The following is a 19,297-nucleotide window of genomic DNA, read 5'->3' as shown; positions in this document are numbered from 1 at the left end:
GGATCGTTTTGAATAATAGGTCACAGCAGAGGGGTTAAACAAAGTAATTTTAATTCAAATTTTATATTTTATTGTTCTAAATAAAACAATCGGTCTTAATTGTTTCAAATTAAAATACTCTGAGCCCCCCCCCCCAAAAAAAAAAAATTGCCCGACTCGTAAAAATGCTATAAAAATCTACATTTTTTATGTGTTTCTAGTTTTCTTGTACCCCCCCCCCCCCCCCGAACCAAAATCCTGGATACAGTCCTGTCGACTGCAAAACAATAAATATATTTTTTTTCTGCGAACGTAGAATTTAAAGAATTTTCGAAAGATTCAAGACACAGGGTAAACTCCAATAAACAAGGGGGGAAATTTCCAACTCTTACGGGCTGTCCAATTATCACCAAGCCCTTCCGTAGGTAAATTTAAAAAACGTGTGTAAAAAAAAAAACAAAAAAAACAAAAAAAACACGAATTAAGCTACAGTCGATATTATAGGCCTGCTCGACCAAAACACTCAATCATCAAAAATAAGCAACATCGACAACTGCAAATAAGCTAAGGTCGATTATCTAAACTTAGAACCAATATTTCAAAATTTTCAAAAGCTTATTATCTTACTTACAAAGTATTTATCGGTTATATAGTAAACACTCAGGAAGTGAAGTTCGATTAATGTTAGTGAAATAAACAAAATATGATGAACATATAATAGTTTAGAAACAGATTTGGGCTATATATTTGCATATTAGAGGGGGGAAGCATAGCGTATATTAAATTCGTGACCTAACCAAACCAAAATACCAACTGAGTATATAACATATAGCTACAATTTATTTTCCAACCAAGCCAAAGCTACTTGTGTGGTATAAAGAAATTGCTTGACCAGTTTCTGGAGTTATGTTCGCATCATCTGCGATCAAAATTCTATAGTGTTTATTATATAACCGATAAGTTCTTTTACATATTACTGCTTAGTTGAATCAACAAAAAATACTATTTTCCCAATATTGCTTAGGAGACAGTTTTATCCTGTTTTTAGGTTTCGGCTGCCGTGGGCCATGGTTCGTTATTTACCTGGATCGCTTTCGGTTGCATCTCTTACTGCAACCACGTTAATAATTGTATATATGCTACCGTGATTCGCAAAGCTAATTGAATTCAAGCAGAGAAAAGGGAATTTCGGACATTCACATTCGACGTTAACAAGAATTCGGGCATTCACAGTAACATATACGTACTTTTAACTTTGTGTGACTTTCTGTTTTAATATATTTGTCGCAACACCATTTCACTGAAAGGAAATAAAATAAAAACCTTTTTGGCGGCTTTAAACATTTTTCCGCGTATGCTTTGGAACGAATTGCATTTAAAACAGCTAAAATAAAGAATTTTGCCAGACCTTGGAAACGTACCAATAGTAGAAATTCTACTGTATAAAATTTACGATTTGTTTGCTGAGGAAAGATTATACAAACGTAAAATTTCTTGAGAGTCTGTGACAATTTTTTATGGCGCGTTTTGGAATGTATCTGAAAGAATGCCACCCAGATCATCCAGACACACAACTTTGAGGACAAGGATGGCGTAACATTCTTAATTTAAGAGCCTTATACGATATGGTTCAGCTGTTGGAGAGCCACAAGATATGAAATAACCAGGGGTCAGCATTAAAGAAGACCAAGTCTATATTGAAATTTTTTGAGGCCCTGATACGGCCAAGGCCGTATCAGGGGGTGGGGTCAGCTGTTGGAGAGCCGCTATGGTTCAGCTGTTGGAGAGCCGGTATGGTTCAGCTGTTGGGGAGCCGCAAGACATGAAACAATAAGGGTTCAGTATTAAAGAGGACCAAACCCATGGTCGCATTTCTTACGGCCATGATACGACCAAGACCGTATCAGGGGGCAGGATCATAGGGCGTGCACCCTACAACCGAATATTTTGCCCGACTAGTAAACACGTAGCAAAAATGCATATAAAAAAGATTTTGGCGCGTTTTAAAAAATTTGTTAGACTCCAGAAAGAATACCCTCTCAAACAAAATCCTGGATACACCCAGACTAAAGCTTTACATAAAATTCTGAAAGCAATAAGTAGCAAAAAAAAAACTGTAATTTGAGCTTTTAAGAAAATAAAGGCTATTTGCAACAAGCAGATGTTTTTAGCATGGCTTTGATTACAACTATATTTGCCAAAACTTTGACAAGACAAAATTTGCAGGCAATGTCTAACCCCCCCCCCTTGTGAAGATACAAATTTCATATTGATTAGTTTTTGGGTGATTTCTACACTCAAAAAGTGTTCCCTTCTTATCAGTTCCCCATACTTCTGGGACTACACCACATACAAAGTGGAAAACCCCTTGTAAAAGACCAACTTTACGAGTTGGATAAAATCAGATATGGGATAATTTACACGAAAGAGCAAACTACAGAAGAGTTTAATGTAAATCGATGAGGTAATCGTACACCTAATTATAGTACCCTTCTGAAACAAGCTTGATATTATCCTATTAGAGCAGCAAGCAAGTTTTTGTAACAACATCAAAACTTGCTTTTAATAATACAAACAGTTAAAACTTATCAATGTGACGATCAGAGACATCAGTAAATACCTTTGAAACGTGGCTCAGACTTAATTAAATATTGTCTTTCATTCATCACTCTTAAACCTTATGGATTATCCAAGTCTTGCGTATATGGCCTATAGTAGATGAAATGAGTGGCATTCCATTGCATTATACAGTGGCACTAATTGATGAAAATATAGAGGAGCAAATTGTGTTTGATTTAAGTTTATCAACGAAAACATAAAAAGGTATGCTTCAATGAAAATATAAAAAAGGCATTTTCAAAATTAAGTGGGATTAAAAAGACCTGGAAGGCAATTGTTTCCTCCAATTTACGCTCCTGATATACAAGAAGAAATAGAATACAAGAGAAATTTCGAAGTGGAAGAGGCGAGACCTTCATCCCTTTGTGGCCACTACTATCAGCGACTTTATCCCAGCTACAGAAACTACGGGATAACACAATTAATCTTTAAACGGGAAATAATATATATATATATATATATATATATATATATATATATATATATATATATATATATATATATATATATATATATATATATATATATATATATATATTGTATAATATAGTAATACTGCTACTACTACTAATAACTCACTGCAATGTACACCATGCCGTTATTTCTGACAATATTGCATGCCAAAAGCCACTGAAACACCTCAGCCAAAAAAGACTTCCTTTACATTTTCAGCTTGGCACAATGAAAATTCCAAAATAAGCTTACCACTTCCACATTTTTGTGGATAGGAGCTTGAAACTTCTACATTATGGTTCTCTGATACGCTGAATCTTATGGTGTGATTTTTGTTAAGATTGTATGACTTTTAAGGGGATGTTTCCCCCTATTTTCTAAAATGAGGCAAATTTTCTCAGGCTCGTAACTTTTAATGGATATAACTGATCTTGATGAAACTTATATATTTAAAATTAGCATTAAAATGCGATTCTTTTGATGTAACTTTTGGTATCAAAATTCCATTTTTAGAGTATCGGTTACTATTGAGCCGGGTCGCTCCTTACTACAGTTCGTTACCACGAACTGTTTGATTGATTTAACTTTTACACTTTAAGGTGTTTTTTTTTTTTTTTGCTTCTTTATTCTAAGGGAAATAAATAAATACAATAATCAGCTTCGTCTAATCTGAAGCATCAGACTTTCAGAATATTTTGGCTTATATTCTATTCTAAGCCACGTGGTGATATAAGGTGATTTACGACAAGTTTTATACTTCGTCTGCTTTAAATTGTTGTGTACAAGCTAATGGTGCGTCAATAACAGAATAATTACCAATGGGGGATATCGTTCGTCGCGAGAGGTACATAAGAAACTACGATTTGAACTAATTAACCCTTAAAGTCCGTGGATCTTTTTTCCTAAGAGGGGGAAAAATTCATACACATAAACAAGAGAGACGCAAGAAGCGGAGGACAATAAGGAGGAGGAGGATAAGAAGAAAGAGAAGCGGAGGACAATAAAGCAATATTGGATATATATATATATATATATATATATATATATATATATATATATATATATATAAGCATATATATATATATATATATATATATATATATATATATATATATATATATATATATATATATATATATATATATATATATATATATATATATATATATATATATATTCTAAAAATCATTCGATCAAAACTATGAGAAAGCCATTTAGCCAAAAAAAAAAATATACAAATTTCGTTTTAATTATTCCTCTGTGGAGAGTCAAAATCAAAACATGCATTGATTCAAAAACGTTCAAAAATTAAATAAAAAAGAAACAAGTTTTTTAATTGAAAGTAAGAAGCGACATTAAAACTTAAAACGAACAGAAATTACTTCGTATATGAAAGGGGCTGCTTCCTCATCAACACCCCGCTCTTTACGCTAAAGTTTTTTACTGTTTTAAAAAGAAGAGTTGAGAGAAAGAGTCAAACTTTAGTGTAAAGCGGGGGGCGTTGATGAGGAAGCAGCCCCTTTCATATACGAAGTAATTTGCTTGTTTTAAGTTTTAATGTCGCTCCCTACTTTCAGTTAAAAAAAAACTTGTTTCTTTTATTTAATCAAATCATAAGACGAGAGGTCAGTCACAGACATTTGCTATTTGTAATGCGATGTAATGTACGAGTGTCTACACCAGGTGGCTGCTTTACCCCATGAAATACAGGACTATCAAGTAAGGATTCTTGATCATAATCATCAAGCTTGTTTTCTATTCGACTAATCCTCTCCTCCAAATTTTCAATCTGAGTTCTCAGACTACTTAGAGCCTGCTCAGTTTTTGCAAACTTTGGATTAAACTCGAGCGCGACTGAATCATAAACCTGGCTGACTATCAGTTCAATTGCCTCTTTCAGTGGCCTTGCGTCATTGAACTATTAGCCTAAATTCATCGTGACTACCGTAACAAAAGACCAGATAACTGGGCTTATCTCGCGAATCCTTTCCTATTTGCATAACTCTCAAGGGCCATAGAGGGTAGTTCTTGAATTTGGCCAGCGCGACATCAAACTGCTTGAAACGCTGCATAATTAACAGTATCTTGTTATTAGAAGTCGATAAACAGAACAAAAATGCTTACCTTTGAGTGAGGGCCGAGCATCACTAATGCATCCAAGTGGATTCCAATCCAACCTGTGTGAAGTCGGCCCAGAAGACTTTCGTGTGTATCATTGAACAGTACACGTTAACAAACAGGGCCTACAATTTGCCAATTTCACAATAAAATAATCTTCCAAATGTCAAAAACTTCAGTCCCAATTTTCAAAACTTCTTTGGTAATTAAGAGGTCCTTCGCAACAACACATTTAATTCAAAGCAGTAATTAGCTTAGATCATGAACAATATGAAAAATAATCCGATTAGTTTATATATTGTCACCTTGAAAACTATTATACGTCTTATACAATCTACTATAGTATCTGTACAAGCTGTGGCAACTTGATTCATTCCCAGGTCGTTGCTAAATTAAGTGGTTTAGTTAAAAAATAAGAACGGGGGGTTTTCTTTTGAAATATTACCGCTCACTGCTGAGTCCAAAATCCGTAGCTTTCCTTCTGCCGTCCTTGTACTGTTGTAGAAGTTTTTTTGAAGTTCGAAGGGTTCTCATCAGTTGCACAAAATTTAATATGCCTCTCTTTGGCGGGTAACTATGGTATATATATATATATATATATATATATATATATATATATATATATATATATATATATATATATATATATATATATATATATATATATATATATATATATACATCCCGATACATACATCAAACATTATAATAGGGTATTTAAGTTACCGAGTATCATCAACTACATTTCGTGACCAAAAGCTATAAAGGGTGATGAAATAAATTTTTGGCTGACATTGGTAATGTTAATCTGGAAAATGTACAGGAGGCGAGACCATTTTTTTCCAGGAAAAAAAGCTATTCCCAGTTGTCTAGTACTTGGTCATGCTTTTACAAAGATTGAATTTGATATTGATGCTGTATCGCAATGAATTCTATATGCTCCGCCCCAATTCATGATTGTCAAAATGATATGTCTGTAGCTGGGTTGCGGCAATTCAAATAGGGGTATATGCAATGCCCTATCAAAGAGGGGGCTACCAGGTTTCACCCCCCCCCCCGGAATTTTTTTCCAGCTCGTAAAAACGTAACAAAAATACTTGTAAACAGATTTTTGATGTTTAAATTTTGATGGGGTATTTTCACCCCACCTGAACAAAAATCCTGGATACGCCCTTGAGTATGTGACACTTTTTGTCAAAGTGGTTAATATAACCCACCTTATCAAACAAAAATATTCGGACTCACGAAAATGACACACTATCGAACATCTTATTCACGTCCAAACTTCAAAATCCACTATTTCTCCTTTTCTCAAATTCCGGAATTGTTTGACTAAGAATGACCAAAAACTTTTTTACTCAAGCACTTCCTTGCTAAATACTGGATTTTTGGTAGGTAGCCATCCTGGTAGAGTTTATAGATACAGGTTAAAGGTCATCTTTTGATTTGAGGTTACCAAGAGAGGCTTGTTAAAAAAAGACTAGACTTTATTATAGATATTCTTTTTGGTAATTACCATATTAAATTCAAAGATAATGTAATTGCTCAAAGTCATCTTCATAAATCCAGAACCATCGTTTTTGAGAACTTTATTTTCTCATATCTCGGATATTATTTTGAAAAATAGCCCAACTTCCGTCTAGAGCCAGGTGAGATATATATAGTGGGTAACCTTTTAGGGAGACAGGGTTATAATACTAAGTCCAGATATTTCGATTTTTTACAATCTTTATTATTGAAAAAACAGAATATAAAAAAAGAAAAAATAATTGACACTTTGAGGTTAACCAAACTGATGAATTGTATAAAAAAAAAAAATAATTTATGCGTTATTTCCAGTGGCGGTTTGAGTTTTATGACTTTCCTCAACATATACAAGGACAAAACCATAGTTACCCGTCAAAGAGAGGCATATTAAATTGTGTGCAACTGATGAGAACCCTTCGAACTTATAAAACTTCTACAACAGTACAAGGACGGCAGAAGGAAAGCTATGGATTTTTATGTAAATCAACAATCTTTGGACTCAGCACTGAGCAGTAATATTTCAGAAGAGAAGAAACCCCCCCCCCGTTCTTATTTTTAACCAAACCACTTAATTTAGCAACGACCTGGGAATGAATCAAGTTGCCACAGCTTGTACAGTTATTATAGTAGATTGCATAAGACGTATAAAAACTACTGAACTCAGTTCTGAACTAGTTTTCAGTTCTGAAATAGTTTTCAAGGTGACAACATATAAACTAATCGGATTATTTTTCATATTGTTCATGATCTAAGCTAATTACTGCTTTGAATTAAATGTGTTGTTGCGAAGGAACTCTTAATTACCAAAACAAGTTTCTCAAATTGGGACTGAAGTTTTTGATATTTGGAAGATTATTTTATTGTGAAATTGGCAAATTGTAGGCCCTGTTTGTTAACTTGTACTGTTCAATGATATGCACGAAAGTCTTTTGGGCCGACTTCACACAGGTTGGATTGGAATCCACTTGGATGCATTAGTGAGGCTCGGCCCTCACTCAAAGGCAAGCATTTTTGTTCTGTTTATCGACTTCTAATAACAAGATACTGTTAATTATGCAGCGTTTCAAGCAGTTTGATGTCGCGCTGGCCAAATTCAAGGACTACCCTCTATACGCGATTTTTCTTCTGACAAAACTTACGAAATTTCCACATTTTTGTAGATAGGAGCTTGAAACCTCAGGAGTAGAGTTTTCTGATACGCTGAATCAGATGGTATAATTTTCAGAAATAGTTCTTTGAATTATAGTGGATGTTTCCCCCCTTTTTCAAAAGTCCGACAAATCTTCGCAGATTCATGGCCTATTGTGAGTAACACTAAGCCGAATTTATTTTATGTATTTAAAATCAATATAATAAGTCAATTCTTTTGATATAGTACATTTTCTTTGAGAAAGAATTTTTCATCGGCAAGAACGATGAAAAAAAAAAATAACAGGAAATGTACTAAAAAAACGCTACCTGTTGTTTCTTTTTTCATTTTACTCATAAACTGAAGAGAAAACAGTAGTAAAATAAAAGAAAAAGGGAAAAAGAAACAGTAACGTAACAGTAAGTAACAGCAAAGAATTTTTCATCGGCAAGAACGATGAAAAAAAATAACAGGAAAGGTACTAAAAAAAACGCTACCTGTTGTTTCTTTTTTCATTTCACTCATAAACTGAAGAGAAAACAGTAATAAAATAAAAGAAAAAGGGAAAAAGAAACAGTAACGTAACAGTAAGTAACAGTAAAGAATTTTACATCGGCAAGAACGATGAAAAAAAGTAACAAGAAAGGTACTAAAAACGCTACCTGTTATCCGTTTTTTTCATTTCACTCACAAACTGAAGAGAAAACAGTAACAAAATAAAAGAAAAGGGGAAAATTAAACAGTAACGGTGTCAACCCACTAAAATGTACATTTTTGTAATCAACTTTTTTCATTATAGCCCTAGAAAAGGGATCTAACGACATTTTTCATACGGCTCATTGTTGGATATACATTATTTTCCATTTTTCCTACTAAAAAGTGGAAAATAATATTTTGTTTTCGTGAACCTTTGAATATAAGTGAAAACGAAGGGCACAAAACAGATTGGGATCTACTAACACGGATATATATATATATATATATATATATATATATATATATATATATATATATATATATATATATATATATATATATATATATATATATATATATATATATATATATAGTCGTTACGCGCCATATTAGTTACGCGCCATCGTAGTTGTGTCCCACCTGTGAATAGAGACAGATATATATATATATATATATATATATATATATATATATATATATATATATATATATATATATATATATATATATATATATATATATATATATATATATATATATATATGTTTTTAACTACGTAAAACATGCGAATATACAACATTCTTCGCTGTCCCATTGTCTGTGCATATAAATAGATTGTCAGGTTTACTGACTCTTGAACATGCAACATATAATTGTCCATGGGAAAAACAATCCGTATTCAGATCTATACCTCATTATTCTAATGATGTGTCCCTGTTTCCCGGTCGTCATTTATATTCCCTGTGTCCCGGTCGTCATTTGTGTCCCGGTGTCCCAGTTTGTAATTTCTCTTTGAGTGTCCCGGTCGTCATTTATATTCCCTGTGTCCCGGTGTCCCGGTCGTCATTTGTGTCCCGGTGTCCCGGTCTGCAATTTCTATTCGAACAATCCCTGTGTCCCGGTCGTCATTTATATATACCGCCTGTGCCCCCGGCGTCCCCGTTGTAGTTGTGTCCCGGTCGTCATTTATATTCCCTGTGTCCCAGGCGTGATTTGTGTCCGGGTGTCCCAGTCTGTAATTACTATTTGAGTTTCCCGGTCGTCATTTATATTCCCTGTGTCCCGGTCGTCATTTGTGTCCCGGTATGTAATTTCATCAGTTGACAAACATGACGTCAGTCGACAAACAACTTCATGACGCATACAGCTCAATCCTTATAATGATGTCAGTCGACAAACATGACGTCAGTCGACACACAAACATGACGTCACTCGACACACACACAAAGACAACTTATATATATATATATATATATATATATATATATATATATATATATATATATATATATATATATATATATATATATATATATATATAGATATATATATATATATATATATATATATATATATATATATATATATATATATATATATATATATATATATATATATATACATATATATATTAAATATATAAGTTTCATCAAGTTTAGTCTTACCCATCAAAAGTTACGAGCCAGAGAAAATTTGCGTTTTTTTAGAAAATAGGGGGAAACACCCCCTAAAAGTCATGGAATCTTGAAGAAAATAACACCATCAGATTCAGCGTATCAGAGAACCATACTGTAAAAGTTTCAAGCTCCTATCTACAAAAATGTGGAATTTTGCATTTTTTGCCAGAAGGCAGATCACGGATGCGTGTTTATTTGTTTGTTTGTTTGTTTTGTTTTTTGTTTTTTTATTTTTTTGGGGTGATCGTATCGACCCAGTTGTCCTAGAATGTTGCGAGAGGGCTCATTCTAACGGAAATGAAAAGTTCTAGTGCCCTTTTTAAGTGACAAAAAAAATTGGAGGGCACCTAGGCCCCCTCCCACGCTAATTATTTTCCCAAAGTCAATGGATCAAAATTCTGAGATAGCCATTTTATTCAGCGTAGTCGAAAAACCTTATAACTATGTCTTTGGGGACGACTTACTCCCCCACAGTCCCCATGGGAGGGGCAACAAGTTACAAAGAGGATTTTTTTTTGGATTTTTTGTTGGGGGAGGGGTTGAGAAGAGGGGGATATGCTGGGGGAACTCTCCATCGAGAATTTGTCATGGGCGAAGAAAATTTCCATGAAGGGAGCGCAGGATTTACAAGCATTATTTAAAAAAAAAACAACAAACAATGAAAAAATGAATATGAAAAAGTTTTTTTTTTCAGCTGGAAGTAAGGAACAGCATTAAAACTTAGAATAAACAGAAATTATTACCCATATGAGGGGCTCACCTCCTCCTAATACCTCGCTCTTTACGCTAAAGTATTTATAGTAATTTCAACTATTTATTCTACGGCTTTTGTGATTCAGGGGTCATTCTTAATGAATTGGGACAAAATTTAAGCTTTAGTGTAAAGAGCGAGGTACTGACGAGGGGGCGAACCCCCTCATATATGTAATAAAAACATGAGAATACAAAAGTTCTTTACGTAGGCTAATTTATAAGTTACGTAAATCTTTTACTAATAAAAAGATTCGTAAAAAAATAAAAGTTCTAGTTGCCTTTTTAATTAACAAATTTTTTTGTTTAATTTAACATTTTTGTTTTTGTTGCCTTTTTAATTTAACAAAAATAAATAAAGTGAAAAAGAAAAATGGTGACCGACCAACACAAAAAAAAAAATGAACAACCTTTGCAATTTTATTTATATTTTAGCTCTAGTTTACTTAGTACCTAAGTTTCCAAAGGGGAGTGTTCTGACCGTTGCTTTACTAAATCTTGTGTAATAGGGTCTATTTTATACTTTCTGGTATGCCCAATCACCCGTTTATGTCGTTTTATTTAAATAAGGGGAGTATACAAGATGGGAGAGTATGGATGTTGTCTCATTGCACTGTCATCGGAAGTGCATATACAGATCAAATTTGGAAGCAAATGAACGTTCTGAAGTGGTCGAAAAACGACTTACAAATTTAACAAATTGATGCGACAAAAAAAAACAAGTAGGTGAATTGAGAAAAACAAATTAAAAGAAAATCGAACTTTTTAGCAACAAATACTAAGCCAGTAAAAAGAAGGACAACTTCTTTAATTACAACATTTTTTACAAGTGAGCTCTCTGCCCCCCCCCTCCAAAAAGGGAATCCCCCGTAAATGTTTTGGTGGTTCACACCAATTCATATAAATTATGCTCTCTATCTATAATATGTGAGAGCTATAGTTCAACAAAAGTCATAAAAAACTCAGTAGGTGTACCTTGTAGTATTATGAGATCACTCTTGATATAATAATCGCAATCGTTCACAATTGTCTATATGTGGTTAGTGACCCGATGCATTTTGATTAGATCTCCCAGTTTTTACTTAAAATACTAAGAACAGCAAAAATGAAGTTTGATTGTTTGGATCGATTAAATCGAAATTTATACGACCATATATAGTCTATCTTAAACATTCTGAAACATTTTTCTGTTTGAAAACTATAAACGGAGGGATATTACTGAGGCGACATTTGACCATTTTTTTCCAGGCGACATTACCATTCGAACTTACCTGAGCTTTATATTTCATGGGTGTCCAAGCCTTGCCAACTCATATGATGTTTAAGGTTACCAAGTGTCCAACCCTGGCGGTCCTGGCCTCTCTTTCGCCCAAGGCAAGATCTTGATTAACCCCCACCCCCTGTCTTTCAAACATCTCAGGCCAAACTCTAAGAAAAATTGTTTCATGCCCAAAACTTTCCATTTATTTAAATCTGACTTTTCTTACTTTAGCCTTTACAAAATTATTAATTATCTCGTCCTAATTGATTGCTTGCAATTCTTTACGCTCTACCCTCATTAACGCTAAACCATTTAGTCCGTCCTGGCCCATAGTCGATCTGAGGTGCGTTAATATTAACTTAAGTTCACTGAACGACCGTTCATTACTGGCCGCCGACAGTGAAGTCGCTAATAATATTTGATAGCCAACACTTACGTTTGTGAAGACCCCTTCATCTCTATATTGCACAATTAATTAACCGTTCATTACTGGCCGCCGACAGTGCAGTCGCTAATAATATTTGATAGCCAACACTTACGTTTGTGAAGACCCCTTCATCTCTATATTGCACAATTAATTCCAACATCTCTATAGGTTTCTTTAAGGAAATGTGTTTCTGTTGAATTAATTTTTTTCATGTCTTCGTGGATATGAGTTCGTGGAATAACTAAATAGGATCCAAATCATCGCAATATTTTTCGGTACTCGCGCGTTATGCGACAACACCAAAGAAATGAAGTTTAGTTGATTAACACTAATGAAATATACCAAAATGCGGTGAAAAAATAAAACTTAGAAACAAAATTATGGAAAATACAACAAAAAATTATGGAAAGCAGGCCGCCCAGAACGCATTGTATTAAAGGTACTTATCTGTTAACAAGCACACAACCGAAAATTTGGATTTATAAAATCAGGCAATAACCGGTTTATTGCTGTTTGTATACGGAGACAATTAGCTTCGGCTCAGCGGAAAACTACATTGTAGCTATATCTTAATAAATAGTTAGTTGGTATTTTGGTTAGGTTCGATTACATTTTGCATGCACCCCCGCTATACTTAACACCCAGTCCCCCTCATGTGCAAATATACAGCCCAAATTATGTATGTTCTTTCTATCTCCCAAGCGTCTCACTTGTTTCAACCCTGTCCCTGTAGATCCAAATTCTTGAGTGTGTACTGGCTAACAGATAAGTATCGTAATAAATATCTAGCCTAAAGCCCCTCTATATTTTAAATATTTAATTAAAATATACCTGCAAAGGTACATTTATCCCGCTCAGGATATGCTGATTATCTCGTAGCGGAGACAGATAACCGGTTTCATTACACATCAAGAACAAACTGTGTCGATATAAGACATAAGTACCTATTTTTCACCAAGTTTCAGGCAGTCGCTTTAATATCATCAACGTTTATGCCATCTTGAAATTACTCTTCTGGGATAGGCTCAATTTCGGATTCAATTTGCTTGTACTTACAAACTTCGCCCTCTACTTTATCTTAATAAAAACAAAATTTAAAAAATAACAAAATGATTATAACTGTTATATTGTTTATTTGGAATTTTGCGCCCCTAAAATTTCTCCTGTCCGGGCATATGTCCCCTATCCCCCAAAACCGTCTGAGTGTTCCACGATTTCAAAAGCTGGATTTTAATCAGACAGACCCATTTCCAAATATAAACTCCTTATACGCAGACTTGGTAGATATATTCAATATCAAAAAGTAGGCACATTTTTTTTTTCTGAGCTCTGTGCATCTTCGGTCATTGACAACCGGTGTCACCGAATGTCCTTGGGAATCTTTGGCCTTCTTAGTGGGGGTGGGGACGGGCAAGACGGGTCCATACCCGAATATTTAAGTGGCTGGGATGTATGATAAATTTTTCTCGACGTTATTAGGGGGTGCAGTTGCCCCTTGCCCCCCCCAAACGACACCCATGTTGGGATTTCTATCAAAGCCACATCCAGGGGGTGAGGCGTTTGACCCCCCCCCCAAAAAAAAAAATGTTTTTCCGACTCGTAGAATCGTAACAAAGATGCATATAAACATATTTTTGATACGTTTTTTATAAGCCCCCGGACAACAAATTAGCATCCTCCCCCCACACAAAAGTCCTCGATACTGCTTTGGTTGCTGAAGTAGAATCTTATATGGATCGAATTGCTAAAGTATGAAATACAGTAAAAAATTAAATTCAATTCTTTGCATTGTTTAAGCGGAAATTTAAACAACTGATATGGCCTTTCTTAAAAAGTTGGAGACTCAATGTTTGACGAAAATAATCTATACAGTTTTATATACAATATTTTAAAATTTTATAATAAAAATAATATAATATAATTAAATTTTATATACAGAATATATAAAGTTTTTGATAGTAGCTGTTACCAAATTTTATAAAAGAATCATGGGTGTAAGATCACCGAAAAGGGTAACAATATATGGCACTAAAAAGCGTAAAGAGTAGCTTTAGTTTGAAGACGTTTAGTGGTTGTAAATGGGAATCAACACATTGTTAATGTTTGAATTTTTACGGACAAAAAGCGTTGTCAAATTTAAATAGTTAGTTTTGGTAATTTATTTTTACGGTTGAACATGGTAACACTGACAAAAATAGGGTTCTAACAAAAGACTTCATAATTTTGAAACCTCCAAGGGACCTAGGGGGGCCCGGAGGGCAAAAATATTTTTATTTTGATTGGTGTTGTCAAATAATCACCGACTTATACCTTCCATTCTTGACAAATTTTTGTTGTTCCGAAATTCAAAAAACTTCGTTTTACAAAAACTTTAACTTAAACTTCCCAAATCTATAAAGAATGAATGTTAACGTCTTGAATGAGTGTCACAAGAAATTTTGTAAATAAGCAATAAATCATCCTCAGAAATAGATGAAGGAAAATAATATTGAGGTCACCAGGTAAAAATTGAATTCTTCTCGAGCAATTAGGAAAGAACATTAAAAATAAAGAGAGCGAAAACGTTGACGAAAAGCCGATTTTTTTTTTAGCTACCTCAAGGATTCCGATTAAGGGCAAGCAATTTAGGGGAGGGCGCAATCCTAGAAAGTCACGTTTAAACCTAAACCGAAAAAGATTAGGCTTACTTATATTTAAAATTTAAGTAGGGAGGGTTGAACCTAGACACCCCTTCCATGGTAAGTCCTTGAGGGAAACACAGATGGATTACAAAATTTTCCCAGAATCCTACCAAATTCCCTCTTTTCTTGGTCCACGTTTTATAGATTTCTTAGTCTTGGGTATGTGAGCCTTCCCTTTGCAAACAACAAACCAAAGGCGGGTTCTGATTGGTCTATTTGAAATAAAGCTCAGAATGTCAAAATTAAAGCATTAAGGATTACCAACTAGGAAGAAGGAACAAAATATTTGCAAATGTAGGAACAATTTGTTTGAGGACCGTTGACAATGAGATTTAAAAATACCAAGATTTTGCTAGCGCTAATTCGAGCCAATCAGTTTTTTTTTATAGAAATCTCCTGATTGGCTAAAAAAAATTTATGATGCATTCTGATTCGCTTAAATTAGCACCAGCTAAATCTCAAGACTAAAATGAGGTATTAATGCTGTAAATGCTGTTTATTATTGTTGTTTGAAGGATTTATAGCTAAAATTGCAAATTGGGCCTTGCTTCCATTTTTGAGGATAAACCATCTTGTGCCTTCTGAGACAATAATGGAAAGCTGAAAGGACCGAAGCTGGAATAGGCCTGAAGAACACAAGATTTGAGGCCCAATTATCCAATTATGTAATTTACAGTAAAATGATAAACCGATCATTCGATCAAAGGAAGCAAGAACTACTATTTTTCAATTTCTATTGTGGAGACTTTAGGGCCAACATTGCCGCTCCCCCTTTACTACCGCCTTTATTACAAGGATCTTGTCAAAGAACTGAGCATTAAAATTGTTCTTATAAACCAGAAATACGAATGTGAACCTCAGAGTTGAAATACAACGGCGGACTGAGCGTAATCGGCGGAGATATGTTTAAAAATAATTGTTAAAATATAGTTAAGTAAAAAACAAAAAGCATAGGTACTTACATAATTTCAATAGCTTCCACTATATATTATAACCCTTATTTAATAGTAAGTTCTGACTCAATCTAACTAAAATCATGGGTTCCTATGCCCCCTCCCCAGATCCTAGGTAGGCTAGATTACCTAGCCTTACGCCTTAAAAGGCTTTTTTTATGCAGACTATTTTTTCAGAAAGAAACGAGCAATATAAACCGAAAAATAATTAGCCTGTATTAGCATTTTACCTTACAGATCTAAATAATTCCAGATAATACGAAGATGAATATTTGGGACATTTAACTTGCATCACGAGTAATTAATTAGGGTATGGAAATTATGGGGGTAGACTATGGGGCATGATTTTGTAGAAAGATATTTGCAAGGACTATCATATTAAACAAAATAAGCCCTAAAAAAAATCAAATATAATCCTTACCTATTTTCAAAATGGACAATTTTTATGACAAGTAGGCTAGGCTAATTGGTAATTTTTGTTGTTGTTCATATTATTGACTTACAAATAAAATGGATATACCACTCGATGCCTTTTTTAAGCTCTTTACGAATATAATAATCGCTTCTATCGCAGACTCAAATTTAAGCTCTTTTTGAGTTAACCTAACCTTTGGATTGGAACCCCGTAGGATATTTATCTACACGTTTTTCCGTCGGCTTTCATATTTTCGATATTTTTATCGAAAACGCATACTTTAATTAAATATTCGGCATTAAGGAAGAAGAAAACGGCATAATGTGGTAAAACCCATTTATCCAACTTAATCATGGAAAATCAGTGCTTGTGGATTATTAAAAAACGGATTTGAAATGAAACAGTAAGTTTGAGACCAACGTTTTAAGTCTTTTTTATACCCCAAAACTAGAAATATTTGGTCATTTTCAAGAGCTCAAAAAGTGCTTTAATTTGAATTTGCAATCGAAACAGTTATTATATTCGTAAAGAGCTTAAAAAGGCAACGAGTGGTATGTTCACTTTATTCGTAAGTCAATAATATGAACAATGAAAAATGTACCGGCTAATTGGGGTAGACTACAAAAATTGTGGGAAAAAATAACTTTCAGTTAGTTGTGGGAAAATTTGTAGTTTAGAGCTTTTCTCTAGCTCCAATGGAACTTCTGGAAATTGATCCCGCAAATTGTAACAGTCTTATAAATGGCTTCTTCTGAAACCATGATTCCCACTTTTATGAACTCATTTCCCACTACCATGACAATTACGCCCTAGCCCTCCCCCTAATGGTCCCATATATATCCCCCGACTGAACTGATACAGTTGGATTGTATATTTTTTTGTACTTATCTCTCATCTACAGCTCATTCATAATTGTAGCAAAGAGCTATGCCTATATCTGACACTTTTGAAGAGCTGGGACCAGGGGCGTATCCAGGGGGTACCTGGTACGAAGCCCCTCTCCTAGAAACATTTCTTCGACTCATAAATGGCCTTGAAAATGAACGTAAAAAACCAAAAGCCCCCCCCCCATCGAGCAAAAATCATGAATAAAGGCCCTGGGTGGGACGCAATTGCAATGGCTTGGACAAATTATGTGGATAGAGGATAGGCCTACAAAGAACCAAATAGCAGGCCTAGCCTACTGTTTTTTTTTAATTATAATGTTAAGTTCAGAAGAGACTATGCACAAGACTGTTACCGCCCAAATTAAAGCCCCAGAAAAATATGACATTTTATTACCACAAATAACTAATTAATCTCAGTAGGCTATTTTTACGCTACCAAACACCCTTTTTATCAAGGCTACTCAGTACAATAAAAGGAAATTACTTACTTCATCTCAAAAGACTTCATTAAATAATATAATCCTTAATTAAAGCAAATCACAAATTAACTAAGAAAGAAGAGAAAAATTCAGTAATAGAATAGTAGGCTCCACTTCATTACAGGAGTAAATCTTTTTCTGAACTGGACTTGGATAAAACGAGTTACAAAGATGCATTGGAACAAGATTTATCCAGAGGCAGCGCGCATGCTCTAAAGACCCTTTTTATTTTTAATATATCTGTTTACATAATTTAATGAATGTCTTTTTGACGTTTCTTATCCAAATTTATTAATTATGAGCCCCCCTCCCGATCTCAGAATTTGCTTATAAAATATCAGACAAAGAAAGAATATTTTTTGGGAGATATTCCGAAATAGTTCAGTATTACATTCATATAGCTTAGTAGGATCAATCATTATACGAAACTTATTCTGCATTAAAAATCCCCCTTAGCTAAGAAAACTATATGATATTTGCCAAAAAGGGGAAAATGACCTCTTAAAGATGTATTTCAAAGTATGTTACATATTGTGTTATAAAAATTTATTTCACAAAGCAGGCCGTATACAATCTTCATAATTTAATAGATTATCAAAAAGAGAACTCCTTCAATGGTAGTTTCCAATAGTAATGCCCTTCTATATTCCCCAACCTTGGACGGCTGCCAATGATATACTGCCAAAGATATATTTTGGCCTTAATCCAGTAATTCCGCTTTGCCCATATTTTTCGGGGTTTCCTTGAATTTGCTCGGATGAAAATGGTTTGTCCGAAATCTACCCTAAAATTCATAAATCGGCGAACGTTAACCCGAAAGACAGATTGCTATCTTTCATTAACGTTAATTTTCCGACTATGCGATAAAAAAAAGGTAATGGATACGGCATTAGACTTTACAGTCCCTACCGGCGGTGCTGATCTCCGTTTCTTGGCCCTACAGCCAGGAAGTGCAATGGGGGGCTGGGGGCCAACCATCCTGTGCTTTTGCACACCCTTCCTGTTTACCTTCCCCAGATTTCCCCAGGTACCCATTTAGAGCTGGGTCGACTCTGGCTAAGCTTACAGAGTCACGCCACTGACCCCCGTCCCAAACTAAACAATTGGGTACACTGGTCGGTAGATCTCCAAATGAGCTCCATATTGTAATGGATACACTAGAATGTTATATAGCTAAAAAGAAACTAGTATAGATTAATAGTTAAAACAGAGGCAGTCGTGTTTAGAGGCATCCATGATATATTAAGAACAAAAACCGAATTTGGTACTTCCTGGTAAGCTAGTACAAACTCAAGAAATCAAGTTAGGTTAATCATAATGAAATTTACCAAAATATGATGGAAATATAAGCTTAGTTACTAAAATTATGGAAACTACAACAAAGAGCTATGGAAAGGAGATCTTCCATATCGCATTACATTGGATGTCTAACCCATCAAAATACCATTTTTTATATTAATAAAAAA

The 19,297-nt window shown here is 34.3% G+C and overlaps 1 protein-coding gene across 1 annotated transcript in view; it reads right to left on the bottom strand.

The window, feature by feature from the left end:
* LOC136027527 (dorsal-ventral patterning protein Sog-like) overlaps window positions 1-17,977 on the bottom strand; it is a 167,361-nt gene extending 149,384 nt beyond the window's left edge. The window contains exon 1 of the mRNA XM_065704875.1: window positions 17,841-17,977. The gene's annotated coding sequence lies outside the window, so the exon portion shown is untranslated. The remainder of the gene's footprint in view (window positions 1-17,840) is intronic.
* Window positions 17,978-19,297: the final 1,320 nt, after the last annotated feature.

This window comes from Artemia franciscana, chromosome 5 (assembly GCF_032884065.1).
Source record: "Artemia franciscana chromosome 5, ASM3288406v1, whole genome shotgun sequence".
In the NCBI taxonomy this organism is placed as follows: Eukaryota; Metazoa; Arthropoda; class Branchiopoda; order Anostraca; family Artemiidae; genus Artemia; species Artemia franciscana.
Note: the sequence above shows the minus strand (reverse complement) of the source record. Positions and strands in the feature narration are given on the sequence as shown.